Here is a 6,628-nt window from a genome sequence, read left to right as displayed (position 1 = left end):
CATTTTGTCACTATATAAAGAGAATAAGGTGATGGGAAACAAAACAACAAAAGCATATGGTTAACAGTTTACTAAGAACAAAATAAAAAGGAAGATATGAGCCATCTTGGCAAGAGTTCTAGTAAGTCTGGTTTCAGCTTCAAATGAGATAATATATCTAAGCATTGAAAGGAGAGAATGGACAATTCCACTAAATTCTACCATTAGATGAGCTTTCCATGCACGTTGAGGTAGCGGGTAACAATAGTGGAATTAGGGAACAATTTGCATCTTTTTGATTATACGGTGATGCATATTGGAAGAAATGGTGACGTGCATATGCACATTGTGGTGGACAAGGGTGAGTACTATAATGGGAGTTTTCCTAAATGTAGGGTTCTACAAAAATACAACCCCCTTAATTGTGAATTTGGATCTGGTAAACAGTTAAACTGAGGCCCCTCGCCCTCTTTTTACTTCTAGATTGTCAGCCCACTGAGAGACAGGAACCGTGTCTAATTTCCAACTGTGTATTCTTTTCCAGTTTTTAGAACAGTATTCTGAACACATTAAGCGCTTAACGAGATTATTGCTACTACAAAGTGGATTTTCGTTCCTGTCTCAGAAACGACCCAAACCATGACCCAAGCATGAGTGATTTTAAAGAAAAACTCTGCATTTACTGTTGATCTTACATTTAGCATTAATTGGAGAACTTATGTACAAATGGAATCCCTGGGAGACAAGTTTTAGTAAGATTTGGAAGATAGGTCATGGATCAATTTGTGTTGGTATTATTGATCAATAATAGTGATGGTGCTTGTTAAGGGCTTATGTCCAAAGCACTGGGGCAGATACAGATAAGATTAGTGGTTTGATTTTCCTCTTTTAGGTCCCAAACATCCTGGTTGGGGAAGATAGAAGGGAAAATACTCTTTTACTCCCTTCCTGAATTCTCCTATAGAGGATTTCTGGTTGGTCATTGATTATTATAGAGAAGCAGTGTGGCTCAGTGGAAAGAGCCCGGGCTTGGGAGTCAGAGGTCATGGGTTCTAATCCCCACTCGGCCGCTAGCCAGCTGTGTGACTTGGGGAAATCACTTAACTTCTCTGTGCCTCAGTTACTTCATCTGTAATATGGGCATTAAAACTGAGAGGCCACGTGGGACAACCTGATCACCTTGTATTCCCCAGTGCTTGGAACAGTGCTTTGCACATAATAAGGGCTTAACAAATATCACCGTTTATTTTTTATTATGGCTTAGTGGCTAGAGCACAGGAGTGTGAGACAGGAGACCTGGGTTGTAATACCCACTCAGCCACTTAATAATAATATAATGTTGGTATTTGTTAAGTGCTTACTATGTGCAGAGCACTGTTCTAAGCGCTGGGGTAGATACATGGTCATCAGGTTGTCCCACATGAGGCTCACAGTCTTCATCCCCCTTTTACAGATGAGGTCACTGAGGCAATGAGAAGTGAAATGACTTGCCCACAGTCACCCAGCTGCCAAGTGGCAGAGCCGGAATTCAAACCGACGACCTCTGACTCCCAAGCCTGGGCTCTTTCCACTGAGCCACGCTGCTTCTCTAGCTTACATTTGCCCACTGTATGAGCTTGGATAAGTCCCTCTACTTCTTTGTGCCTAAATTTCCTTATTTGTAAAATGGGGATTAAATACCTATTCTGCCTCCCTGTTAGACCATGAGTTACACCAGACTACTTGCTTTGTTTTGTTATGTTTTGCTGTCTGTCTCCCCCATTTAGACTGTGAGCCTGTTATTGGGCAGGGATTGTCTCTGTCTGTTGCCTAATTGTACATTCCAGAGCTTAGTACAGTGCCCTGCACATACTAAGTGCTCAATAAATATGATAGAATGAATGAATCTGATTATATTTTATCTACCCCAATACTTAGTACAGTCAGTATAACACACATATTTAACAAACACAACAGTTATTTATTACCTCACAACACTGCAGTCATCTGCTTTTGCCTCTTGGGGCCAGAAAATTCCTTTTATGCACTGAAATTCAGTGTTAAAAAAGTTGAGTTGAATGCAAGGGTATCCAAATTAGGGAGAACTTCGCCAAAACTGGAACAGGTTCTCCGCCCCTAGATTCTTCCACCCTGTCCCCTCCTGGGTTATATGCTATTCGCTGAGTTTACATTAGAGCTGCTCTACCTATGACCGAGCTCTGGGAAGAGAGACTTAGTCTGTCAGTCACATTTATTGAGCACTTATTGTGTGTGATAATTGGGAAAGTACAGAATAACAATCTCCACAGCATTTATGTACATACCTCTAATTTATTTATTTATATTAATGTCTGTCTCCCCCGACTCGAGACTGTAAGCTTGTTGTGGGCAGGGAATATGTTTATTTTATATTGTAGCCTCCCAAGTGCTTAGTACAGTGCTCTGCACACAGTAAGCACTCAATAAATACGATTGAATGATTGAATGAAAATGAATTCAACAGTCACTTTCCCTGGCCACAACGAGCTTACAGTCTCTCTCTTTTGGGAGACTGTAAGCTCCTTGACTCTCCTGTGAATTGATGTCTTACTGTGGCAGGAGAGTTTGCATATATTGAAGAAGCTGTGCCACAAAGGGCTACCCATAATGGAAAGGTCAAAGCCCAAGCGTTAGATAAAGTCAATTCACCTGTGCTGGGCAGCAGTGGCACAGGAGTCAAAGCTGGATGATCAAGTGATCAAAGGCAATGGTAAACTACTTCTGTTTCTTTACCAAGAAAACTCTATGGATACGCATACCAAAATGACTTCATGACAGAAGATCAGATGTTCTGAAGAGAGTTTGTCCATGGAGTCACTATGGTCAGAACGATTCGACGGCATTTAAAGTATGAAGAAGCTCCTTGAAGGCAGGGATCATGTTTACCATTGGTATTATCCCACCTTGTTCTCACTGACTCTGTTGCATTGTCCTTGCCCAAGCCCTTAATACAGCACTTTGCACATAGTAAGTGCTCACTAAACACCTCACTTGGAGTAATGAGGCCTTCTTTGATTACTGTCAATCACAAAATCCTGGGCCTGATCTGGGTTTGGGGCTGGGGAATGCTGTCCCGGCTCTGCTGCCTGTCAGCTGTGTGACTTTGGGCAAGTCACTTCACTTCTCTGTGCCTCAGTAACCTCATCTGGAAAATGGGGATGAAGACTGTGAGCCCTACGTGGGAAATCCTGATTGCCTGTATCTCCCCCAGTGCTTAGAACAGTGCTTGGCACATAATTACAATGTTGGTATTTGTTAAGTACTTACTACGTGCAGAGTACTGTTCTAAGTGCTGGGGTAGATACAGGGTAATCAGGTTGTCCCACGTGAGGCTCACAATCCCCATTTTACAGATGAGGTAACTGAGGCACAGAGAAGTGAAGTGACACCCACAGTCACACAGCTGACAAGTGGCAGAGTCAGAATTCGAACCCATGACCTCTGACTCCCAAGCCCGGGCTCTTTCCTCTGAGCCACGCTGCTTCTCATAGTAAGCGCTTAACAAATACCAACATTCAACTAGACTGTGAGCCCGTCATTGGGCAGGGATCATCTCTATCTGTTGCCGAATTGTACATTCCAAGCAATTAGTACAGTGCTCTGCACATAGTAAGCGCTCAATAAATATGATTGAATTGAATTGCCCTGCCCATAGTAAGGACTCAGTAAAATACCATTGATTGACTAATTGATTTGGGCCTTTGTGACAGCCTGTTTTCTCTCCCAAAGCAGTATGTCCTAGAGAAATAGCCAAAGTCTTCCTTGAAAATGCATTCAAAGTTGAATAGCAGTGAAAACTGGCAGAAAGGTAAAAAGGTAGTTGAATGAAAGGGTTAAACATGGCAATCTGGAGACAGCTGTCCTATTGGGGCAGAATTAAAGAGGGGATTATGGGACTCAGTTCTGAGATCAGATCCTTTTATGTATTTTCTAATGATCTAGATGTGAAGGTTGTACGGAGTTGAAATTCACTCATTATTTTCAGTTGGAAACTGCTGCACAATTGGGAAAATAATTGGAAACGCAAATGTTTAAATAGTGGGGATATTTGAAAACAGTAATAATCCCAGATTCCTAGGAAGGGGTTATATAAGATGAGTTCCTCTGAAAGGTAGTAGCAGACTTGCCTAGTATTGTGACATTCTTTACCAATATTGCTGGTAATTTTTTTTTATTTTTTAAAAATATCTTTCATATTTTTTACTTTCTTTTTAATGATAACTGTATCTTCATGAATCCAGTTGGAGAAAGTGGTTCTCAAACTGACTTCTGAATTGTGCTGATTTTGTGCATTGCAATATGCTAAACCTCCAATTAGTCTCATTAATAACTAATACTATTTTTTATGGTATTTGCTAAGTGCTTAATATGTGCTAGCATTGGGATAAATGCGAGATAATCAGGTTGGACACAGTCCTTATCCCACGTAGGGCTCACAGTCTTAATCCCCATTTGACAGATGAGGTAACTGAGGCATAGAGAAGTGCAGTCACTTCCCCAGCAGACAAGTGGCAGAGCTGAGATTAGAACCCAGGTCCTTTTGACTCCCTCTAGGCTATGCTGCTTCTCAACTGTGCAGCGTGGCTCAGTGGAAAGAGCCTGGGCTTGGGAGTCAGAGGTCATGGGTTTGACATGGCTCTGCCACTTGGCAACTGTGTGACTGTGGGCAAGTCACTTAACTTCTCTGTGCCTCAGTTATCTCATCTGTAAAATGGGGATTAACTGTGAGCCTTGCATGGGACAACCTGATTACCCTGTTTCTACCCCGGCGCTTAGAACAGTGCTCTGCACATAGTAAGCGCTTAACAAATACCAACATTATTGAGAAACAGTGTGGCTCAGTAGAAAGAGCATGGGCTTGGGAGCCAGAGGTCATGGGTTTGAATCCCTGCTCTGCCACTTGCCAGCTGTGTGAGTATGGGCAAGTCACTTAACTTCTCTGGGTCTCAGTTCCCTCATCTGTAAAATGGGGATTAAGACTGTGAGCCTCATGTGGGACAACCTGATTACCCTGTATCTACCCCAGCACTTAGAACAGTGCTCTGCACACAGTAAGTGCTGAACAAATACCAACCAAAAAAAAAAAAACTGTATTGGAAACCCATGTGACATCAAGCACAATATTATAAAAATGTTTTTGTCTGATGGTTAAAGACAGAGCAGACTATCATCAGTCCTCTAGACTGTAAGTTTGTTGTAGGCTGGGAAAGTGTCTGTTTATTGTTATATTGTAGTCTCCCGAGCATTTAGAACAGTGATCTGTACACAGTAAGCATCCAATAAATACAATCGAATGAATCAGTGTAAATATTCCCCTTTTGGCTGCCTGGAAGCAGAGGGCTCGGTGATCAGATGATCTCTCGAGGTCCCTTCCAGCTATGATTCCTTAGTTCAACAACGGCTGATCCCCACATTCCAAATTAGGATCAAAATAGCAGAAATACCCAGTCGGCCCCCAAGTGCCCATACCCCGTCCCTTCCTAGCTACCCATGCTTTTGCCTCTCTACCTTGCAGCCTTTCCCTCTGCTCCTGCCCCCTCTGTCCATGGTGTCTAATGGCTCTCTCTTTCCACTGTTCTTCTTCCCCTCCTCTCCCGTTGGCCCATAAGCCTACTACTCCCTCTCCCTCTGCTCTTTCTTATCGGCCAGTTGTTGCCTGGAAGCCGACTCGTAGCCAATTGGAGAGTCCCAAGGTCTTTTAGACCCTAAGTCCTTTGTGGACAGGGATTGTCTCTCTTTATTACTGAATTGTATTTTCCAAGTGCTTAGTACAGTATTCTCCACACAGTAAGTGCTCAATGAATACAGTTGAATAAATGAATCTAACTAGATGCAACTTTTTACTCTTTGTAAGCAGTTGATTTACCTTTGTCTCTTGGCTGAATTCATTCCTCACAGCACTTCAGTTAGGGCAGATTTCAGGCAGAACTGGAAATTTAAACCTTCCCTGGTTTTCTTGTGTTCCCTACTCAAACCATCCTTCAACAGTACTTATTGAGAATCTGTGTGTGACTGTAAGCCCGTCAAACGGCAGGGACTTTCTCTATCTGTTGCCGACTTCTTCATTCCAAGCCCTTAGTACAGTGCTCTGCATATAGTAAGCACTCAATAAATACTATTGAATGAAAGTGTGTGAGAGCACTGTACTAAATTCTTGGAAAACTAGTGAAGAGATAGGGGTTGTGATCCCTTTCCTCAGAGAGCTTACAGGATTTCAGGGAACATGGGCACAAAATGTTTTACTGACTGAAGGGAAAAATGTACATGTAGATGTCTTGTGTCACACCATCAAGTCATCTCCGACCCATAGCCATGCCATGGATACATCATTCCCAGAATGCCCCACCTCCACCTGCAATCATTCTGGTAGTGGATCCTTAGGGTTTTCTTGGTAAAAATGCAGAAGTGATTTACCACTGCCTCCTTCTGTGCACCTCCTTCTCCACCCTCGACTCTCTCCTGTGCCTCTGCTGCCCAGCACAGGTGAGTTTCCACCTGTAGCAGATGGCCTTCCACTCGCTAGCCACTGCCCAAGCTAGGAATGGAATGGGCATACATCTGCTTGACTCTCCCTCTCATAGTCGAGACTGGTAGAGTACTGGAAACTTTCCAGGTGCGACCCTGAGAGGGG

General features: G+C 43.0%; 1 non-coding gene across 1 annotated transcript; it reads right to left on the bottom strand.

Moving 5' to 3' along the window:
• Positions 1 to 6,490: 6,490 nt before the first annotated feature.
• On the bottom strand, positions 6,491 to 6,628 carry LOC114816402. Its single transcript, XR_003764175.1, has one exon. It is a non-coding gene; the product is annotated as a small nucleolar RNA SNORA7 (small nucleolar RNA).

This window comes from Ornithorhynchus anatinus, chromosome 1, assembly GCF_004115215.2.
Source record: "Ornithorhynchus anatinus isolate Pmale09 chromosome 1, mOrnAna1.pri.v4, whole genome shotgun sequence".
In the NCBI taxonomy this organism is placed as follows: domain Eukaryota; kingdom Metazoa; phylum Chordata; class Mammalia; order Monotremata; family Ornithorhynchidae; genus Ornithorhynchus; species Ornithorhynchus anatinus.
This window is presented reverse-complemented; position numbering and strand designations above follow the sequence as displayed.